This window comes from Lissotriton helveticus, chromosome 4_1 (genome assembly GCF_964261635.1).
Source record: "Lissotriton helveticus chromosome 4_1, aLisHel1.1, whole genome shotgun sequence".
Classification (NCBI taxonomy): Eukaryota; Metazoa; Chordata; class Amphibia; order Caudata; family Salamandridae; genus Lissotriton; species Lissotriton helveticus.
Window position 1 is genome coordinate 1226490475 of NC_136063.1, and position 21358 is coordinate 1226511832.

The following is a 21358-nucleotide window of genomic DNA, read 5'->3' on the forward strand; positions in this document are numbered from 1 at the left end:
AGTGTACATTACAAACAGCACTCTTCCAAAATATACTTTAGAATATGGAATTGACATTATAAATATAGAGATTAAATTTTTTCTGTAATAGTATGGTTTTTGCTTTAAGATATTTTTGAACACAGTTTCTAACTAGAACCTGTGAAGTTGACTCTTTACATTTCAAGCTGTGTATATTATGAAAAACTATGTAACAGCTGCTTTGTTCCTCCAAGCTCTAGGTCAATATCACCTTCCGAGATGATTGTATAATGAAAATATGGCGCAGATGTAATTAGCTTAATTACTTCAATTAATTATTTAAGAAATGTTAATAGTATTTTATTTCTGTCCAAAAAAGCTGTCACCGAAAAATTTCTCTTCTCTTGTACCTTCCATCGGTGCATTTTTACACAACATGAGGGTCTCTTTAGGAGTAATTTCCATGTTCCAAGAGGTTTTTTTGATTTGTGAGTTGCAGATATATGGGCAACTAGAGAAACTGCGAATACATTTGGGATCATATCTTGTGAGGTTCCTTAGCACGAGAGAACAGATATCCTTACTCAGCCATAAAAATATTTGAGATAAAACAGTTTTGCCCACTATGGATTATTAATCTTTCCCATGATGAATCGTCCTGGTTTGTACTTTGACCAATAAACAATGTTTTGTTTTATTTCCCAATTGCAGGTCTGTACTTTTATCTACCTTCAGGTGTTGCATTAAATGGCTCACGAATGTTGAAATATTGTTATTTTTGCTACTCCACCCCTTTTCCTTTATGGATTGGATTTTTTAAATGTTTATTGTGTAATGCATTTGATAAGTCATGTGGGTCCCTCACATCAAAAGAACCCAACAACCGAACTACTTCTTGGAGGCTACATGGTGAAGATGGTGCGAGGATTTCCTTAACCTAATACATGGACTTTGTTAGAAGTCTTCTGGTATCTCAGATCCCTGGGTCTTTCACTTTGATTTTCTGCCCAGGATATTTAGGAGGAGCCAAGTTGGGGAAGCTTGTTTTATTTGATCCTCATATCACCATGGCGTGTGAAAATATTGGAACGTTTTAACACCCTCTGTCTGCCTCGTGGCCCATTGCCTTAGCTCACTCTGAGCCATTATTGCTCTGGTCGCACCCCAAGGGGCCTCCCCTAAGTGCCATAACTAGTGTAATCATAGGACAATGGTTCATAGTTCTTGCTCTGCCACAGTTCCGCATAATACCTTACCACCCATGTGAACCAATTGATGAAATCCTCCCATACCTCTGTCACCCTTCGTGGTTTACATTCTTCCCTTTCAAACAGCTAGTCCACTTGGCAACTTTTAGCCACTCTATAGGATGTGGGGGGATGAGTCAGTCCAGCGTTTACAGATCTCTTTCCTGGCTAGAAGCAGCAAATAGAAAACCAGGCACCTTTGCTTACTGTATTGCGTGTAGTTGTATCGATCCCTTGAAGAACTAACATAGCAGTCAGAACAATGGGTTTCCCCATGATGCCTCTTATAGTGATTTCAATTGCCTTCCTGTATTCTTTAATATCAGGACATGTAAAGCAGATGTGTTCATCTTTGGCTTTTAGGCAGCTGCATCGTTTACGTCTGGCGATAGGTTGCAACACAAACTTGTCCATTTTTTGAGGAGTCCAATACAGCCTACTGATGACATAGAAATGATGTTGTTTGAGGTTTGCAGGAGTGACAATAGAATATAATAAATTCAATGAGTTTTTCCAAAGGGGTGGTAAATATTCTCCCTGGAGTACGTCTATCCAAACAGCATGAAGTGGCGCCAATTTCTTTTCCTCTGCCGCCAGAAATTGCCAGTACAAGTTTGCTGTCTATTTTCTCTTTAGACCGACATCCTCTTATCTCCAGTGTGGCTGTTGAGCACCACGACATAAGCTGGATGTATTGAAACCTAGATCATCTATTGCCCGTTTTCATGCTCAACACCTCCCAGGATCCTACCAAAATCAAATCTCACCACATTGATATTCCTGCCTGCTTCAGGGGAAGGCTCAACCTTCCCTTCATAAACTCTGGTGTCCCTGGGTATTCCCAGATTGATGCAAATTTTGAGAAGTGCCTGATGTTTAGCATCTTTCTCACCCCATACCAAAGTCTTAAATCTTCCTTTAAGACCTTCAAACTTGTTTTTTTAAAGCACTTGGGGGCTCCATACTTATATACAAAAAGCTGCTGGGCCGAACTTGTTAATCATCTCCCCCAAGAGTGTTCACCAAGTAGAAGAGCCGGGCTTCCCCAGGAGCATCCAGACGTTTTTTAATTGGAAAGCCATACAATATAGATTAAGATCTGGGATGGCCAACCCGCCAGTCTTAAGTTGGCGCCTTAGCTTTTTCCAGTTAAGTCTTACTCCACAGGAGGCCCAGATAAAACTGGTTATTTTCCCCTGAATTTTATTGATGGCTTCCTTGAGGAACTTAAGTGGCATACAATAAATAAATATGTCAACGAAGGGAGGATTGACATTTTTACTAGGTTCACCCTCCCATACATTGTTAAAGGTAAATTACTCCATCTAGATAATGACCTATCCACCTCTTTTACAACCCTCTTCAGATTACACTGTGGGATCTCATCAATTTGATTGACTGTGACAATCCCAATGGATTTTATCTATGCACACATCCCCCCGAACCTCCATGTTCCAGCACATTACCTCTGCCTTAGAAATGTTCACTACATATACGGATACAGCCCCAAATTCCATTGTCAACTGCTCCACCCTAGGTATTGCTCGAGCAGGATCTGAGGAATAGATTATCAGGTTGTAAGCATATAGTGCTATTTTGCTACTGGAAGGGAGTGTGTGAATAGGGACTCTCTGGTCATCTTTCTCTAGAAGATGTGCCAATAGTTTGATGTAAACGTTGAACAAGAGAGGTGACAGAAGACAGCCCTGCCTTGTTCCTCTTTAGATTTTAAAGCTCCTTGTCAAGGAGCCTCTTAAAAGGATTTTGGCCATGGGATTCTCATATAGCCTTTGGAATGTCGAGATGGAGCTAGCACTAAAGCCCATTAATTCTATAACGGCCGACAGGAATGTCCAACTATCGCGATCAAATGCCTTGGCAGAGTTGATTGTGATCACTGCCAAGGGGATTGAATGTGTAATGGCAAGATCAATAGTCACAATTAACAACAATGTAAGTTCTTGGATCTGTCTTTTCGGGACAAAACCATTCTGGTCCATGTGGGTCAGCTGAGGAGCTAACTGTGCCAGTCTCCTTGGCAAAATACCAGTGAAGATTTCATAATCAACATTTAGCAAGGACACTGGCAGATATGAGTCAGCCTTCATCGGATCCTTCGCAGGTTTTAAGATCCGAACAATTGTGGCCTGCGTCCATTATTATTATTATTGTGTCTTATAAAGCGCGCAGCTACCCCAACGTGGTGTCCCGGCGCTAAATGATTAACAGCAAGTCCCAGAAGGCAAAGATTTATAGGCAGAAAAGGTGAGTTTTCATCGCCAGACGGAATTCGGGCTCAGATTTGATAGAGCGTAGGCCCATTGGCAATTTATTCCAGCGTAGGGCGGCTCTTAGCTGGAATGTTTTCCCTCGCGCACAAGATTTTTTAAATCTTGGGATGTGCAATAGATGCTGCGAATTGGAACGAAGGGCTCTGCTGTTGCAGTAAGGACGAAGAATTGTTCTGAGATGGGCAGACCCCTTGCCCTGAGTAGAGCGGTAAGCTAATATCATGGCTTTGAAATCAATTCGTTTGTTTATAGGCAGCCAATGCAATTCACGAAGATAGGGAGAAATGTGCTGCCTACGTGATAGACCTCCAATCAGACGAGCCGCAGCATTCTGGACCGTTTGAAGTTTATGGCAGAGGCCAGAGGATAAACCTAAGTAGAGTCCATTCGCATAATCCAGATGTGAGATAATTAATGCATGAACAATCGTTTTCCTATTTGCACTGGGGAGATAATTTATAAGTTTTTTTAGTGTTTTGATCTTGGTAAAACATGCAGCAGAGACTGATTGGACCTGAGACCCGAGAGACAGCTGTTGATCCCAGCGGACTCCTAGATTTCTAACTGAGTCCTTCGGTGTCGGGGCTTGGCTAAGATCTTCCGGCCACCAGATATTGGAGTCAAGAGGGGATCGCTGATTAAAAATGAGCACCTCAGTTTTGGCTGCGTTCAGCCTCAGAAAATTAAGATCCATCCAATCAGCAATATCTCTGACACAAGATTTAAGAGGGTCAAAGGTGGACAAGGAAGGATTCTCAAAGGTAAAAAGCAGCTGTATGTCGTCAGCATACGACGTGGTTTTAATACCAGACTTAGAAATCAAATCAGCTAGCGGAGCAAAGTAAACATTAAAACGAAGGGGACTTAATGAGGAGCCCTGAGGGACGCCCCATTTCAGTGGTCTAGGTGTAGAAGTGAAGGGGGGGGTATGAACACATTGCGTACGATTAGTTAAAAAGGAACTTAACCACTTTAGGACCTTGCCCTGTATTCCCAATTTCCTCAATCTGTCCAGCAGTATGGGGTGAGAGACGGTGTCGAATGCTGCTGACAGATTAAGTAGCACCAACACCGCCCTCAAACCCTGATCCAAAGTCCATCGGACCGAGTCAGCCATCTCAATTAGGGCTGACTCCGTGCTGTAGCCTTTACGGAAGCCATGCTGGGAATCATGGAAAAGGTCATGGCTCTCGATAAAACCCGCAATTTGTTGGTGAGCTAGTCGCTCCCAGATTTTAGCTGGAGCGGGAAGAAGCGAAATCGGCCTATAATTGGCCGGATTGTCAGGATCCAGATTGGCCTTCTTCAGAATCGGCACTAGGAAGCGTGCTTCCATACTTCCGGGTAGATGCCTGAACTCAAAGAAGAGTTCCATTAGGGTTGAAATAAGGATTGAGGAAAGAGGCTAATACTTTAAACTGTTTTATCGGCCAGGGGTCCCCGGGGGCACCAGACCTACATTGAAGTAGTTCAATGAGAGAGGACTCCTCGGATATTTCAGTGAACTCCGAGAGGATAGGGCCATGAATATACACATCGGTCGGTTGAGCAAGGGGTCCAGCGCTCTCTACACCAGGAAAGGAGGCATAAATCTGAGCTATCTTATCTTCAAAAAATTCTGAAAGCTTGGAACAAAGTCCTTGAGAGACAGGGTGTTGACGAGTCAATGCCTGAGGGTCAGTAAATGTCCTAACGATGGAGAAAATTTCTCGCGGGGCATTACTCACTTTTTCAATTTTCTCAGCTAGGTAGTCTCGTTTGTGCTGAACAATCAGCTTTCGATACTCCTTGAGGGCTCTACGATACTCATGTTTGTTCTCTATAGTGTACCCTGATCTCCAGCGCCGTTCCAATACTTTACAGGCTGATTTATGACGACGTAATTCGTCCGAATACCATGGGGCAGCTGGTGAAGCCCTAAAAGTTTTTATCGGCCTAAGAGGAGCCAGTGAGTCAATAGCATTACCTATCCACTCATTAAGATTGGAAATGCGGGAATCCAGGTTCTCCACCTGGGGGGGACAACTATCCTTGAGATACTCAGAGAGAGAGCTATGAGAAATCTTGCTCCAGTTTCTTCCCATCAACCGCGGCGTCGATGTTGGTTTGTCTAGGCGGGTCAAAAGGACGGAGAAAGGAACAATAAAATGATCCGACCATATAACAGGGATAGGGTCCTCAATGGAAATCTCCGGAAGATTGGAGCAGATAAGATCTAAAGTATGCCCGGCTTTGTGCGTGGGATGGCCCACTAACTGGGGCAATCCAAAAACTGCCAAGGAGGATAGAAAGTTGGAACTGGTGGGGCAAGAAAGGTTGTCAACATGCAGGTTACAATCTCCAAGGACCGTAAAGTTGGCGTAATGAGTGCAGGATAGGGTAATGTAATCCAACAGAGCCGGTAAGTAGGAGGGGCTGGAATTAGGGGACCTGTATAATAAAAGACCCGAAAATGCCACAGAAGCTGAAAGATTTATAGAAAAAGGAAGCCCCTCAATGGTATCAATGGGGTCAAAATGGGAAGAGGCGACTGTCCACTTGTTTTTGTATACAATGGCCACTCCACCTCCCTTCTTGCCGCCTTGTCGATTGGCGCAGATAATGCTAAAACCCCCAGGTTTCGGTCAAAAACAAAAAATCCCAATCATTATCAGAGAGGGATTGCCAAATGTCAAGAGAATGCTTGACTAAAGACCGGCAATTTATCAATGCGAGTTTAATAGGAATGGTCAATTTAGGGCCCCGTGAGGGCAACCGGGGAGCGAGTTTACAAGAGTAGGGAAGTACATTAGAGGAAAAACCACAGTGCACGCATAGCAGGTCCGTGCGCCCGTCAACAAAAGGATTGACCCGCTCAGGAAAGCTATCGCTGGGACGTAGCGCTAGTAGGTCAGTGCCAGAATAACAAATCCTTTTCAGGTCAGTGCCACGTCCACCAGATCCGGCCGCGATCCGGTCGCGGACGGGCGCAGAAGGGCTTGCCTTTGGCTCGCCTTCCGCGCGCCGCCGGCGCGCCCGCTCCGCCCGCCCGCTGCGCGGACGGGAAGTTCCTTCCATAAATAGTAGAGGAGGGTGGGCGGGAAAAGCAACTGGTCCGCGACCCAGCCCCTCACCAAAGATGGCGGCTCAACCTGACAGCGTCACCCGTCAGCGCCTAATCGTCTGCGGGGACTGCAGGGAGATTGAGGTAGAACAGTTGGCACATTAAATACAACAAATTAAAATGATTTAAAATGTTAAAAATGTGGCCGTGGAATAAAGTGCAAAAACGCTAGTTTTTTTCTTTAAATAGTTTCAATAACATCAGCAGTATAATGAGCCTAGTTTCCCCGGCTTTCCACCTCAGGGAAATGAGGGATCAGTCCTTCCCCCTTATAGATTGGATTAAATAGTAACTGAGGGGCATATTACCAACAACTAGCGATAATTATCGCTATGTTGGTTTAGCTGCGATATTTTTATCGCCGAGCTGCGGCGATTTTTATCGCTTAGGAACCTTGCTATTATCAAGGTTTATCTCCTAAGCGATAAAAATCGGCAGAAATGCTTGAATATCGCTGAAAAGTCAGCGATATTCATGCATTACCGAGCTAATGCTCTTAGCCATGTTATCCAACTACCGTTGGATAACATGGCTAAGAACTGCTCAGGGGCAGGTGTTAGCTTTTAGAGATATTCGCGCTTAGCGCGAATATCTTCAAAAGTTGGTAATAGGAGATAGCAATGTTAGCGACTGTTTCCAGTCGCTAACATCTTGGCACGCCCACTTTGCATGTCATTAGTGATAAATATCACTGACATGCAAAGCGGGGCCCAAGATGGTCGCTATCTCCTACTAGCTGTCGCTAAGTGGTGTTAGCGACAGCTAGGTAATAGGGAGATAATTTTATCTCCACTTTCTTGGCTTTTAAAGCCAAAAAAGCGGAGATAAACCCCCTTGATAATATGCCCCTCAATTTCTGGGACAATTTAGGCTGTTTTTAATTTGTATTACTCAACCAGTATTGCGTCTGGTCCCGCTACCTTCCCATTCTTTATACGCTGTGACCATTTTGATTTTAAACAAAGTTGGAAGATCTTTATGTCACCTAATAATCTAAAGTAATCTGTTACGAAAATGATTCAAGGTGATATTGAGGACTTGTATTTTTTATTTTTTTCCCTATGCTCCCCACTCAACCCAGTGACCTACCCCCACCCTCTTTACCCCCTCTCGCTCACATGTGAGCCCTCCCTTTACTACCAGGCATGGTGCCTGTGGGGCTGCCTGGTAAAAGAGAAGTATTTTCAATATACTTTAAACAGTAACAGTGGGCCCCCCCAATCCCCACCGCATCTCATCCTCCAACACTATGCTTGCTATATCGTTGCCTTCCCATTAAGAGGTAGTCTCCTCAAGATGTTCCACCCTTTTTCATAGTCTCTATCAGGCTGTTTGCTTTCTCTACTATCCTGGTTCTTCCACATGACATGGAGCATCGCCGGAAATTTCAATTGGGCCCTGGCCCGAGCCTGTTCAACTCTACCATCCTCTTGCACAGCTCCCACTGCTTCTGATCGGTTGCTCTGCACACATATGACCTGATGTAGAAAGTGTTATTCTCGACTGTGTATGGGCCATTCCTCAGAGTTGCTGTTAGGATAGCCTCTTTGACCACATATGAGAGAAAGTTTACGAGAATCTGCCTTGGCTCCTGTCTTTGAATATTCCTCTTGAAGGGGACCAGATGGACACGTTGTATCTCATGGTCCAGATTAATATCTGGCCTCTCTTTAAAGACAGACTCCTTTAGCAGTTTAATTATAAACGCCTTGATGTTTGTCCCCTCTTCAGTTTCTGGGATATTTAAAACTCTCAAATTGTGTCTTCTTAAGTGGTTCTTAATCCTTTCTAGGTCCTCCCTGAGTCAAAAGTCCTCTTTGACCAGAGCGTCCAGCACGTGGATATTTTTGGCAATGTCTTTCCTCATCAATCCTACCTCTTCCTCTAACGCACCTGTCCGAGCAGCTACATCTTCCAATTTTTGTGTGTGTGCAGGGCAAGAGGCTCATCTCTCTCCGCCAACTCACTGAAGCTATTCCTTGTTGGGATCTCGAAGGCGCCACTAACATCTGCTCCAGTTCCATTGCCAGCTTCTACACAACCGCTGCCCCCCTGGGTCTCGTTCACCACATTTCGGGCTCCTTCTGGGACACAATCACTTCTTTTCCACCCTCCTTCCTTTATAAGGTTGGTTGGGTCAAAACTTTATAACATGTTTTGAGGGAGGGAGTGACCTTTACCTGGGGGGGAGAGATATGTTTCCCCTTCCTCTTGGACTCTTCCCCAGCAGCCTTGTAGACTTCCCAGTTCTCCCCAGCTTCATTGGGGCAGACCCTCCTACCTTACAAATACCCTTATCACAGGGGGCCAAAGTGACTAAGGGTAATTCTAACTCAGAACTTACCCCTTTTGATTTTCCAATTTCCTGTATGTGAAAGGTATACCTGGAGATCCTTTCAGAATGGCCACCTACTTTATCCAGGGACAGTGGGTTCTTCTCCATATGTAAGGGCCGTTGTGCCTGCTGGACTCCTTTATTGCCCACACCAGCCTTGACTCACATACTGACGTTCAAAAACACAATGAACATTGTCCAAAGCCCCACACATGCAGCTCTCTCCTTCCCCTCCTTCCTCTTGGCAACTTGTGCTTGTGCTGGCTCTGCCGTAATGTGTGAGGGCTCGCGCTACTCGAGTGCGGCCGAGCTGAACTGCAGCTCTCTCTCTACACCGGTATTGCTCTTCTTGCCGCTGGGAGAGCACCGACCGCAACCGGGGCCCCCCACTAAGGCTACATCCAGACACACCTCACCACACAGCAGGTACACTATATTTTACCCTCTTTTGCCCTCATGCGTTTCGAGGTCGAGGGGGTCACATGTCAGCTCACATTCTCCTCTCGGGCAGCCCACAACTGTTTACCTAGCACCAGCCATGTTCCCCATCTCTCTGTTTGTGTCCCGTTGAAGAACCTTTTCCTTGGCATAAAACAACTCAATTCAGCAGTGTTTTATTTGTCAACCCTGGTATTATTACGCACATTAGTGTGGAACCTGAACTAGGCCTCTATTCATTCAGGATGGGGGAAAGTAGTTATCATTCTGATGGTGAAGCAGATCAAGAAGAATGAGATACTCCAAAGAGGAACTTTTAAATCTAGAACAAAGCTGCCTGAGTCAAAAAAGTAAATTTAAAGGTTTCAGATTTTGTTCTGAGACCCATTCGCCATTGTGTGTTGAATAGGTTGCTGCCTGGGTTACCAGAGATAGGAATTTCTCTGATGTTTGCCCCTTAATAATTTTGCACCCATTTGACAAATCTCCATGAAACTTTCTAGATATACTGCCCCCATTACCCATTACATTTTTTTATGGAGTATTATATAGTGCAAACTTGACCCGAAGGTATCGGCTATCAGAGTGCTTTACATAGCACCAGTTGCGTTACATGAGGACACATTCATTTTTGTTAGGCACAGGGAGATTAAGTGATTTGCCCAGAATCACAGAATGTTAAGTGTCATTGCTAAGACTCGAACCCGGTTCCCCAGATTCGAGGTCCTAGCCATTAGGCTAACTCCTCTCCCGAATTGATGGAGGATGGATAGTTTTGTGGTGTTTAGTCAAGGGGGTGCAAAGAAAAAAGGGGTACCAAAAGCAGTTTTTGACCTCAATGTATTTTAAATCGCCTATTTCTAATGGGCGTAGCGATAAAATAGGTGGCTGGGTTGTAGTGAAGTTTCACAGCAATGTACATTAGACGATGTAGATAAGCGCTTCTATTGCAAGTGATGATATGAAGTTGTTTGAAGTTGTAAGGGCCAATAACTCAGTGATATTTGAGTACAAGAATACTGCTAAAAGTAGCAAGAAAGCTTAAAAAATATACTAGTATACATATATAAAGATTCTAATTTACAGTATGAAAAACCGAAAGACCCATTTATGGTAGCATGCTAATGGAAACAAATACATAACTAACAGAATACATCCTAATCTTCTTTGCATACTCTGCCTTATAAAATTAAACAGTGCCCAATAAGCCAAACAAAAACCATCTTCCTTCTGCATTCTTGTACACCAAAATGGACAAGTGACCTAGCAGTCAGCTACACAAACTACTTTATGGAGTATATAATAATTGGCCACAAGGAAAAAAATACTAATCTCACGTTTTTTTATCAAAATCTATGATTGACTTTCATTAACTTTGGCTTTTGATGCAGGATAATACTACCAAAAGTAGCAAGGAAGTCCAAAAATAAACTAGACTGCACATGCAAAGTTTCAGAATCACTACAAGAACAACTAAAAGACACATTTATGGTCACATCATTATGTAAACCAATAAACAAATGCATAACAAGTGCCTTAGATTTTGTGCTGATGTATATTTTTATGGTGAATCATCACAGGTGTTCAAATATTTAAGCCCCAAGATGTGTTTTCCCACTAATGCATTTTCCATAGACTATTCTATTCGACGTAGCGCCCAAACAGCTGAACAGATTTGATGAAATATGGCAGGATTATACATTATGGTGCCCAAACAATTCTTTTTGGATACTCCATGTAAAGTTCTAAGACATTTAAACATAGTGGCATTTAATGCCTCAATACTTTTGCAGATTTTCTGGAAATGCCATGAAACACTCACATTTTACGGCAATAACAAGTCATTATCTGATTGCCATTTTGTTTTCATGCCACTTTGCCAGTATTCTGGCTTAGGGATTTAGATATAGGTAAGTATTAGGTTTCATATTTTCTCCCTACCTATTATGACTCTGGAAAAGTGGTAATAGGTAGGGAAGAATAATTATACATTTCTATTTATTTTAAAACAAAGTTATGGAGTACTGCAATACGACTTAGGAAGTACTGCAATACTTTAAAAAAAAGAATAATTGAAAATATTGAAAAAACACTGCATACCCTAAATTTTACAAACGTAGGGGTCTATTAGAATGCTGGGCAGAGCACCACCGCCCGCATGGCGATTGCAATCCGCCCGACATTCTCCTCCGCCAGCATCCCATTTTCCGCCGCTACACTAGTATGGCGGGGGGACCCCGGCGGACGGGAAGACCGTTCACCGGTTTTCCCACAGATGACGAGTCGACCGGGCAGAAAAGGGCCTGTATATGGTGGCTTTATCTGCAAGACACTGCCATCCATATTACTATACATGCGGGAAGTGCCTTTCCATGGCGGCATTGCTGTTTTGTGTTACTCTACACATCGTACTACACTAGACACCACTCTACTCTACAGTGTTGCAGTGTACACCACTACACTGTACATAAATCCAGTATACTCCACCCCACTTCACCTAATGCCACTCCACTGTACGCCTTTCCACAAGATGCTATTCCACTCTACCACAAAAGAGTATGTGGCAAAAACAACTATGGGACGGCATTATAATGTAATACTTATCTGTAGGTGAAAAATCAGATCCAGTGTTTCTGGATGAAGTAGCCTCATCCATGCAATGTGGCGTGCTTCATCACCTTCCTTGCCCAACCCTGGCAAGATAGTACTACTAGGGAAAACTCAACCCCAAAATTATGAGGGAGTTCTTGTTAAATTATTATTTCTAGATAAATACAGATATCCAGCTAAAAATACCTCACGGCGGCAACCTTATAAGATATTTCCTGTTTCACAGGTATCATAGGCATGGTTAAAAAAGGGATATATTATGGTACTAGGACGCTCACATCCCATACAATCTATAATACTGCCAACATTTTTCAACCACTAAAAGTATTGATCAGAGTGGTTAAATGAAGGGTTAAAGATTCTTCCTAATCTAGCACATGAAAACCTCCTCTATGTGCAGGTTAATTAGACATTGCATTCCTTACTGACATGGAGGGGATCACCAAGGAAATAATAGTACAGTAGAATAAATATGGTTGGCAAAGTTGACATAGTGACATAGTGAAATGAAGTCAACACATGTGGTATTTAAAGTGACACTGCAAGACAACGCACACTGCACACGTAAAATCGTGATTCCGTAGCGATAAAGAATGCCATGCACTCAATCATGCTTTCCAACTTACCTAACTTTGGTGAGTACTTCACAACATGGTCAGAAACCAGGGAGGTGGGTCTACCTGTAGTCACACACTAATAGCATAACATTGATTGACAATTAATAACAGACTGCACTTGAGGACCAAATTTGTGATACTTAGATATGATCAAAAATTAATCGGATAGTCAGATCTAATCCAGTCAAATTTGATAAATACTGACTTGTGTAAGGCTGGTGCTCAAAATGTCCATGGCAAGCTTAATAGAAACTTTTGCAATGATTCATATCTGTGGAAAGTCAAATATTAGTAGAAGCTCCCCCAGAATAATACCAAGTTATTACTTATTTAGAACTTTTACACAAAGGCAAATAAGGCCCTAGTTAAAATGGGAGCACCTCACAAAATGTACAGGATTTTGATAATACCATGTAGAAGAATAGTAATGTTTGAGCAATGTATAGAACACAATTTAGCACATAACAAAATGGGGCACAAAAAGTGTGCATAAACCTTCTTGTCACAAATTGCCACCTCCAGAATCCCGTTTTCATAACAAGGAGGTCTGGAGCCAGCACTACCTTCACTTACCACCATGGACCAGAAATAGTGCCGGTCAAACATGTTTTGTGATTGTGGCCTCCATATTTTCTGATGCGCTTGCTTTCTGCAGGACTTTTCTTGTTAGGTCTGCATTACAAATGAAAATAAAATAGTGGAGATAGTCTGAGCATCTGTGACTGTCTGTTTTTTCACCCTGAGTTGTTCATAGGAAATGCTATGGGAGCACATTTTGAGTACAATGAAGATCGAATGACTAATTTACCGGCATTTCGGAATGGTTCACAAATGTAGCAACGTGTACTTTTTCTTTCCAACAACATTTTATCACAGACATAGAGATATCTACTATACTGGAAACAAAGCAGACGTTTACAATGTAATGCTCATTTATGCCACATTTGTTTTAATTTTGACCTGCAGCATCTTCTCTCCAGTCCAAGCACACTTAATGAAGCCTGCATTTACATAATGTTCCCAAAAGCTCTCGCTTAGGCCCACCAGCATCTCCTAAATAGTTCTTAATACGCACGGTGGCCACAGCAAGCGATTTAAACATGAAATTAAAAAAGAGGGTCTATTTAATAAAAAAATACACTCTGCTACTGTCGAATTCGTCCATGAATACGAAGCATCGTGCCTTGCTAAGTAAAATAAGATGTCCTTGGCGCGTGAAGGTGAAGGCAGGCATGTGAGCTGCTTTTATCTGCGTGCAGATTCACCTAATCCACTCACAGAGCGGGAGAACTCACGAAAAACCAGAATGATAAATCCTCTATGTACTCCCAACAACTTAATCATGCTTCAAGGATTACGTGTTAGCCTAAATGCCGCCCATAAATTCGTTCCGTGGTTGAACACGCTTTGTGCTGGAATTCTGCAGCACGTTTCCTTGAGCTGTCCAAGTTTGTCTTCTCCCTCAAGTGTGCTTGAGAAAAGCTCTGCTTTCTTGAACGCAGGCCTCAGAGCTCCTTAGGTAAAAATCTCGTTCATCTTCCAGTAATAGATAATCAAGAAAAGAGATCTGTTTTCTTGAAACTAATTCTAAACCAGGCTTTGCTGTAGATGCAACTTTTCCCGGGCTTGGACCGTTGTTGGTTCGAGGCTGCATCTGCTGACCACCACCTCAAAACGGTAGGGTTTTCCTGTTAGATGTCTGGTAAATAGGTTTAATTGAACTCTGTGGTATATTCCTTGTATTGTTTATGTTAGCATTAAACTCAGAGACAATTTGTAAAGTATTTGTGCAACACTTCAAACAGTACTATAGTGAAAAAGCATCATAAAAGCATTCCAATTCGGAAAAATAGAGTACATTTTAACAACTGAAACAAAACATAAATGACAAAACTCCAATAAGTAGAACCAGAGTTATGCATTTTTAAAGATTTTAGTGAAGATAGCACTAAAACGTCCTAAACGCCAACTATGAATATCTGGTTGTGCTGGACCGGGTCAAAGTCACAAGGTCAGACCAACCATGATGGAGCTCAGGCCAGCTACAGCCACCAGATTAGTTCAACTGAAGTTTTACATTCTCAAATCAGCACCCAGAGTCCTGTTCATGGTGGAGGTGGCCGCAAGGAGTAGGAAGAGTGTTGCAGGAGGCTGCCAAAGTAGCGCTAAGAGCAGGCCAGGTGTCGCAGATGGGTGTTGCTGGAGCCTTGCGTTGGCAGTCTCAACGAGTGGTTGGTGCTGTAGCATGAAGAGGCGGCCACCGGAGCTTGCATTGAGTGGCAGGGCAGGCGGTGAGGTCTTGGCATGAACTGGCTCGTTCATGGTCAAGAAGAGCCCAAAAACTTCAATACAACTCTCTGAGGCCACACCAAAGTTCCAAGACCCGAGGGGAACCACTCGGGGTCAGGAACTCACTTCAGTTTGGTCCAGGTGCTAGTGCAGGAGGTTAGAGAGGCTTTTATGTTCCTGAGGCTCAAATCAGGAATCCAGCAGACTACCCCTTGGAGTCAGTCCGGTAGCCCTGGGTTTGAGATGAAGCTGCAGGTTCAGCTTTCCTCTCCCAGGCGAGAGAAAGCAACAGTCCAGCAGGGCAGCAGTCCAGCATAGAAGCAGTCATACCAGCAGCACAGCAGTCCTTCTGCCTGGCAGAGTCCACAGGTCCAAAAGTGTACTGAAGAGTCCGTGTCTGAGGTCCAGTATTTAAACACAGTTATTACTTTGAAGTGGGAGAGAAACTTCTAGGGGTGTCCCTTTGATGTCCACAGGCTTCCTGCCTTCCCTGTCATGGTCCAGACTATCAACAGGGTTGTAGACAGCCATCTATGTTAAGGCAGTACACAGCATATGCAAGTGTTCCTGCCAATTCTGGCCCAGCCAGGCATACCTAAGTTATCTATTGTGTATGGCTATTCAAAGCCTAACTGTCAGCTACAGGCAGTCATGTGGCCCAGGGACAGACGAGATGCACTAAATGGGTAAGGCTGAAAAATGACAACTTTCTAAAAGTGGCATCTTCAAAATTGTAATTTAAAATTCGACTTAGTTAGGATTTTTTATTACTATTCCAAAGACACCAAAAATTAACTGGTTGCCTGTTCCCCTTTGGAAGTTTTAGCTTATTAAATGTAATAATGTGTCTCCAATGTTAGTTGGTGGGAGAGGTAGGACTTGCAGTAGTAAAAAACACATTTGAGGGCTTACTAGCAGGTCATGTAAAGCTTTTTTTTTTTTTTAAGTTTCCAAAACCTTTATTATATTCATCAAGATGTACACTGCTATTCAGCCAACAACCCGGAGGCAGGCAGCTTGTTTACGTAGCGTTACACCGCTAGTGCGGGTCGGTTCTGTACACTTGTGCAGAGTTCCAACATGTATATGTAACTTATTAACCAACAAAACAATTGTAAGCGATTATCATAGAATAGTGGTCAGTGACTAGAACAAGTGTCCATGTGTCGATCTCACAATGTCCGTTTTTCCCTTTGGCTTTTCACGCATGATACTCCAATCACACACATATCTCAGACAAACCACCCCATCACTGCTGTCGTTGAGTCACTTCGCCCGCCCGTCCAAACATTGGCCTTCGTGGGACAGTAATGTCTACTCTGCACTCCGACCCCACGGCGCAGCCCATCTCCAACTCCACTTCGTCACAGTGCAGCTACCAATCATATTCTCAGACACTTTCGTCCTCTTCCGCCCCTGCCAGCCAGTCCACCAAAGGTTGCCATATGTCCACTGGCCTTGAACGCGGTGGCATTAAATCCCAGTAAGCAGACAGTTGGTCCTTACAGTACACCGCTGATCCCTCCCAGCTTGATATTTTTGGCGGAGCTTTCTGCTTCCAGTGAACCGCTATTTGCCGCTTGGCTAGCAATAAAAGAAGAGCCACCAACTTCCGGGATGCACTGGGCACACCCATCACAAATCCCAGGAGGGCCGCAAGCGGATCTGGGTCTAGTGTCATTCCCACTATCTGCCCTATTGTATGGAGGACTGTCACCTAAAACCTATGCACTGGTCCACATACCCATGCTAGGTGGTAAAACGTAGCCTCTCGCTCTCCACATCTACAGCAAGTCGAATCAGCCTGCAATCGCATTTTAAAAAGCTGTTTGGGTGTGCGGTATGTCCTGTGTAAATAATTAAAGTGTATCAGCCGCAATCTATAGTTAGGCGATAGGTTTTCAAGTGGAGTGCAGCAGAACGTCCACTGTTTCTCTGTGATACTAATGCCAGCTTCCACCTCCCACTGCGACCTCAAGTCAATATGTGCAACCGGTGTTGTATTCTGTGTAACCCTATAGATGCGTGTTATTAATTTACGAGAAGAGTTATTCGAAAGTATGTCCTCCAGAGCTGCCAACATCGGTGGAGCTGCAGGGAACATAGGATATCTGTGTTTGCATGCCGCCCTCAGTTGATAATATAGTAGTAGCTCTGAGGCCGTTGGCTCCTCCGATGCGCTCATATTTTGTAGGGTGAGGAAAGTGTCATCTGGATATAGGTCACCCACAACCCTCAGGCCACAGCCGTGCGCTCTCTGTGCTACTGCCGCGTCCGTCAGTGGTCCCAGCAGTGGATTACCCTCCAACGGTATGCTCGGAGCATACATTTCCGTTATGCCCGCTCGTTTCGCAATGTTCAACCAGGCCCAACGCACCACCTCTACAGTGTCAATGTCTTCGTGTGACCGTTTGTATCTCTGGTACATGGCTGTCTTTAGGGGGCAGGGTGCCGCCACATCTCCCGCTATTGCCACGTGAGGTTGGTAGGGGATCGAGTGTTGCCAGTAATGTATGTATTGGGCCTGTGCACTATATGCATACAGCTCAAAGTCCGGGGCTGCCAGACCCCCTTGGTGGAAGGGAAGTGTAAGGAGGTTCCAGGCTACTCTGGGTTGCTTGCCCGCCCAAACCAGTTCAATAATAGCAGATCTAAGTCGGCGAAAAAACGCCATTGTTAGCGGCAAGGGTATGTTTACAAATAGATAGAGGAATTTGGGTACCACTACCATCTTCATGATAGCTATGCGGCCTGTGAGCGACAATGGCAGCTTTTTCCATTTCTTTACTTTGCTTTCTAGCCACTCCATGGCCACTCCGAAGTTTGACAGCCATAGATCCTGAATAGTGCTGCTTATCTTTATACCTAAGTATTTGACATCATCGGTAACCCAATCTATTGGGAATTCAGTGTGGCATTTGTTTGTACCATCCGTCAGTGGCAGCATTACTGATTTCGACCAATTTATATCTATACCAGTGAGGCCACTGTATCGTACCATTTCTCTCATCAGTGGATTAAAATTCTCTGCCGGGTTCATCATGTATATAGTAATGTCGTCGGCATACATGGATATGAGCAGACCACGTGACGTGAAACCAATGCCGCCAATGGTTCCGTCGCAATAGCGAAGAGTAACGGTGACAGTGGGCATCCCTGTCTAGTCCCTCTTGTTATGTCAATAGGAGCAGAGATCTGTCCATTTACCCGTACTCTGGCAGTCGGACTATTGTAAAGTATGCCAATCCTCCTAGCAAACAGCGGACTGAATCCCATTCGGGTAAAAAGTGTCAGCAGGAATTTCCACTCTAGAGAGTCAAATGCTTTAGTCGCATCCAATAATGCGGCTATGGCCTGCACCCTAGGGTCCAGGTAGTGCAGAAGCCCAAACAGTACTCTTAAATTGTGCGAAGTGGATCTACCTAATACGAATCCTGACTGATCAGATAGTGCTATTTGGGGCATCATGTATTTAAGTCGATCTGCAAGCAATTTCGCGTAGATCTTGGCATCTAAATTTATTAGTGAAAGTGGGCGATAAGAATCCGGGTTAGTGGGGTCCTTATCAGGTTTAAGCAGCGTGATCATCATCGCTTCACGTAGCGACTGTGGGAGTATGCCTGATTCCAATGCTTCCTCAAATACCCTGTGCAGCCTCAGGACCAGGATGTCTGCGTACTCTTTATAGAAGGCCGCCGTCAACCCAGCGGCAAACTAGCTATGATCGCTCTTATGTCGTCTGGTGTGAACGGCAAGTCCATGTATTGTCTAGCTCCATCATTGAACCACGGTAAGGCTACAGTATCCAGATAGTCTTTTAGTACCTGATCATCTGGCGTCACCCTGGAGGTATATAAAGTCCTATAGTATTCCGTCATGGAGTCAAGTATGGCTGGGGGTTCCCTAATCAGATCACCCTCTACACCTCTGATTTCCAAGATATAGTCCATCCCCCTATGCACTCGCAGCGTATTCGCCAGTGTACGCCCAGCGCGTTCACCTTCGCCATATCGTCTAGCCTGACTATCTTTATTCAGAAACACCACTTCTCTGTCCGCCTCTTCCTGATATTGAGTGAGTTTCGATCGAAATTCTGCACGTGCGCCGTCCATTGGCGCCTCCATTAACGCAGATTCTAGCTTGGCTAATTCTGCTTCTAGTTTGCTCAGGGAATCCCGTATGGATCATAGCACCCCTGTTTTTATCGACATTCAATTGCCTCTCGTCACCACCTTGCAAACCTCCCATAGCGTGCCCGGCGATTTCACTGTGCCCTCATTAAGTTCAAAGTACTCCTCCAATTTCTCTCTCAGCTCCTGCTTAAAAACCTGGTCCCGCAGTGCACGGGAAGGGAACCTCCAGCTGAATGGTTGTACATACTGTGATGGCGTGGTCACCGTCATATGGACCGGGGCATGATCAGACAACGACCTGGGCAGGTGTGTCACCTCAAGCACCGAAGCGTGGAGGTCTCTAGACAGCAACCAGTAATCCAGCCTGGACCATGCAGCTCTATGTGCTGTTATGCACGTTCCCGCGCGCTCCCCGGGGTGTAGCGACCTCCAGGAATCCACCAGGTCTGCGTCCTTTATGATATCTCCTAGTGCTTCTGCCGCCCTAGGGTGGTGTTCTCTAGCTGCCCCCTGTCTGTCTAACGTGTCTGAAAGTACAACATTGTAATCGCCCCCCCATATAATCGCTGCCGGGCCACAGGCCTGTATCTTGTGCCAAAGATCACAGTAAAAATCAGGGTTATCATCATTCCGGCCATAAACATTCACCAGCACCACTCACATACCACATAGCGTCCCCACCAACAGTATGAACCTGCCTTCATGATCTCTGACTTCCTCATGTGTTTTCCATTGTAATCCTCTTTTGATCAGTACCGCCACCCCTCTCGAGTAGTTTGAATATGGTGCATGCACTATTTCTCCCCATCTATTGTGTCTGAGCAATTGTGTGGCATTAGCAGTCAAGTGGGTCTCTTGCAAGAGGCATATGTCTATCTCTTTTCTAAGTAAAAAGGCCTGTACCAATCTGGCTTTACGTCTGTCATTCATGCCCCGAACATTCCAGGTAAGACATTGTATTTGTTTCACGTCTGCAGGGGTACAAAAATAAAGTGTTCCATCAACAAGCCAAAGCTGTACATCTTCCCATATTTCCCCCTCCACATGGATAGTGTGCCACAGCGTAACGGCCCAGCGGGCCCCAATATACTCAACCAACCATAGTACAATGAATGAATTTGTGGCTGACTGAGCGATCCACATTTTACAGTACCTAGCTCTACGTAACCACCCACCACTTCCGACACATCGCTTCCAAACAAACCGTTAAATTTAGAACTCCCCAAACTTGAAGCCTCGTATGTCCCACCCGCTCCAACCCCCCAATTAGGTTGTGCAATTACCCCCCTGGTCTCCCCCCCCATTTGCAGGAACTATACACAAAGTCATTCTCGGTAACCAATTAACGGGAATCATCCCCTGGGGTACGCAGGTTGGTCTTCTACTATCCCCGTACTCATGACAGGGTGATCGAGCGCTGGCCTGAATGCTTCAGCTCGAGGACCCCCGACACCCGCAAGCGTATGCACTTATATACGCCGTCTGCCACAATTAAGTGACCCATAATACTCCAGGTTTGAACTCTGGCCCCATCCCGGCTATTACAGATTAACAACATTTCAAAGTCTGAACCTTAATATCAGCAATCATTCATTATCACTTAGCCTGCCCAACGATTCCGGTTCTTCTGAGTGCGCCTGGTTCTTTTGGTCTTTGGCCAGCTGTTTCGCGTACTGCAAAGCCGCTTTTGCATCAACGAAAAAAGATGGTCTGCCTGGGCCCTGTACCCTAAGCTTCGTGGGGTATATCAGCGAATATTTTGTCCCCGTTTGTTGAAAGATCTTCTTCGCTGACATAAATTCTCTGCGAGCAGCTTGTACTTGCATGGTGAAATCCGGGTATACAGCGATTTTGTTGCCCTTATATTGCACATCTGTCATGTCTCTTGCGATGCGGAGTATCGTGTCACGGTCTCTATAGTTTAGGAGGCGCGCAATGATGGGCCTAGGCGGTGGACCCGGTTTGGGCCTAGGTCCCAATGTCCTGTGTGCCCTTTCTATGAGGAACATCTGCGACAGTCCTGACCCAAGGAGGTCCTTCATCATCTGCTCAACATACTGCTCCATATTTGTAATGTCTGTCGATTCTGCCACACCCGTGATGCGGACGTTGTTGCGCCTCCAAATCCTCATTCTTTTGTTGGATTAGCGCCAGCACTTTGTCCATGCCGCGTGCCTTTTTGTCCAGGTCCGTTTGGCTTTCTTCTGTTTCGGTCACTCGTGTTTCCAGCACCCCTACTCTCCCTTCTTGTTTATCCATTCTCTTCGTGATGCTGTCCATACGTGCAGCCAGGGCGTCCATTTTGGTGTCTATGCTCATTTTTAGCTCTTGGAA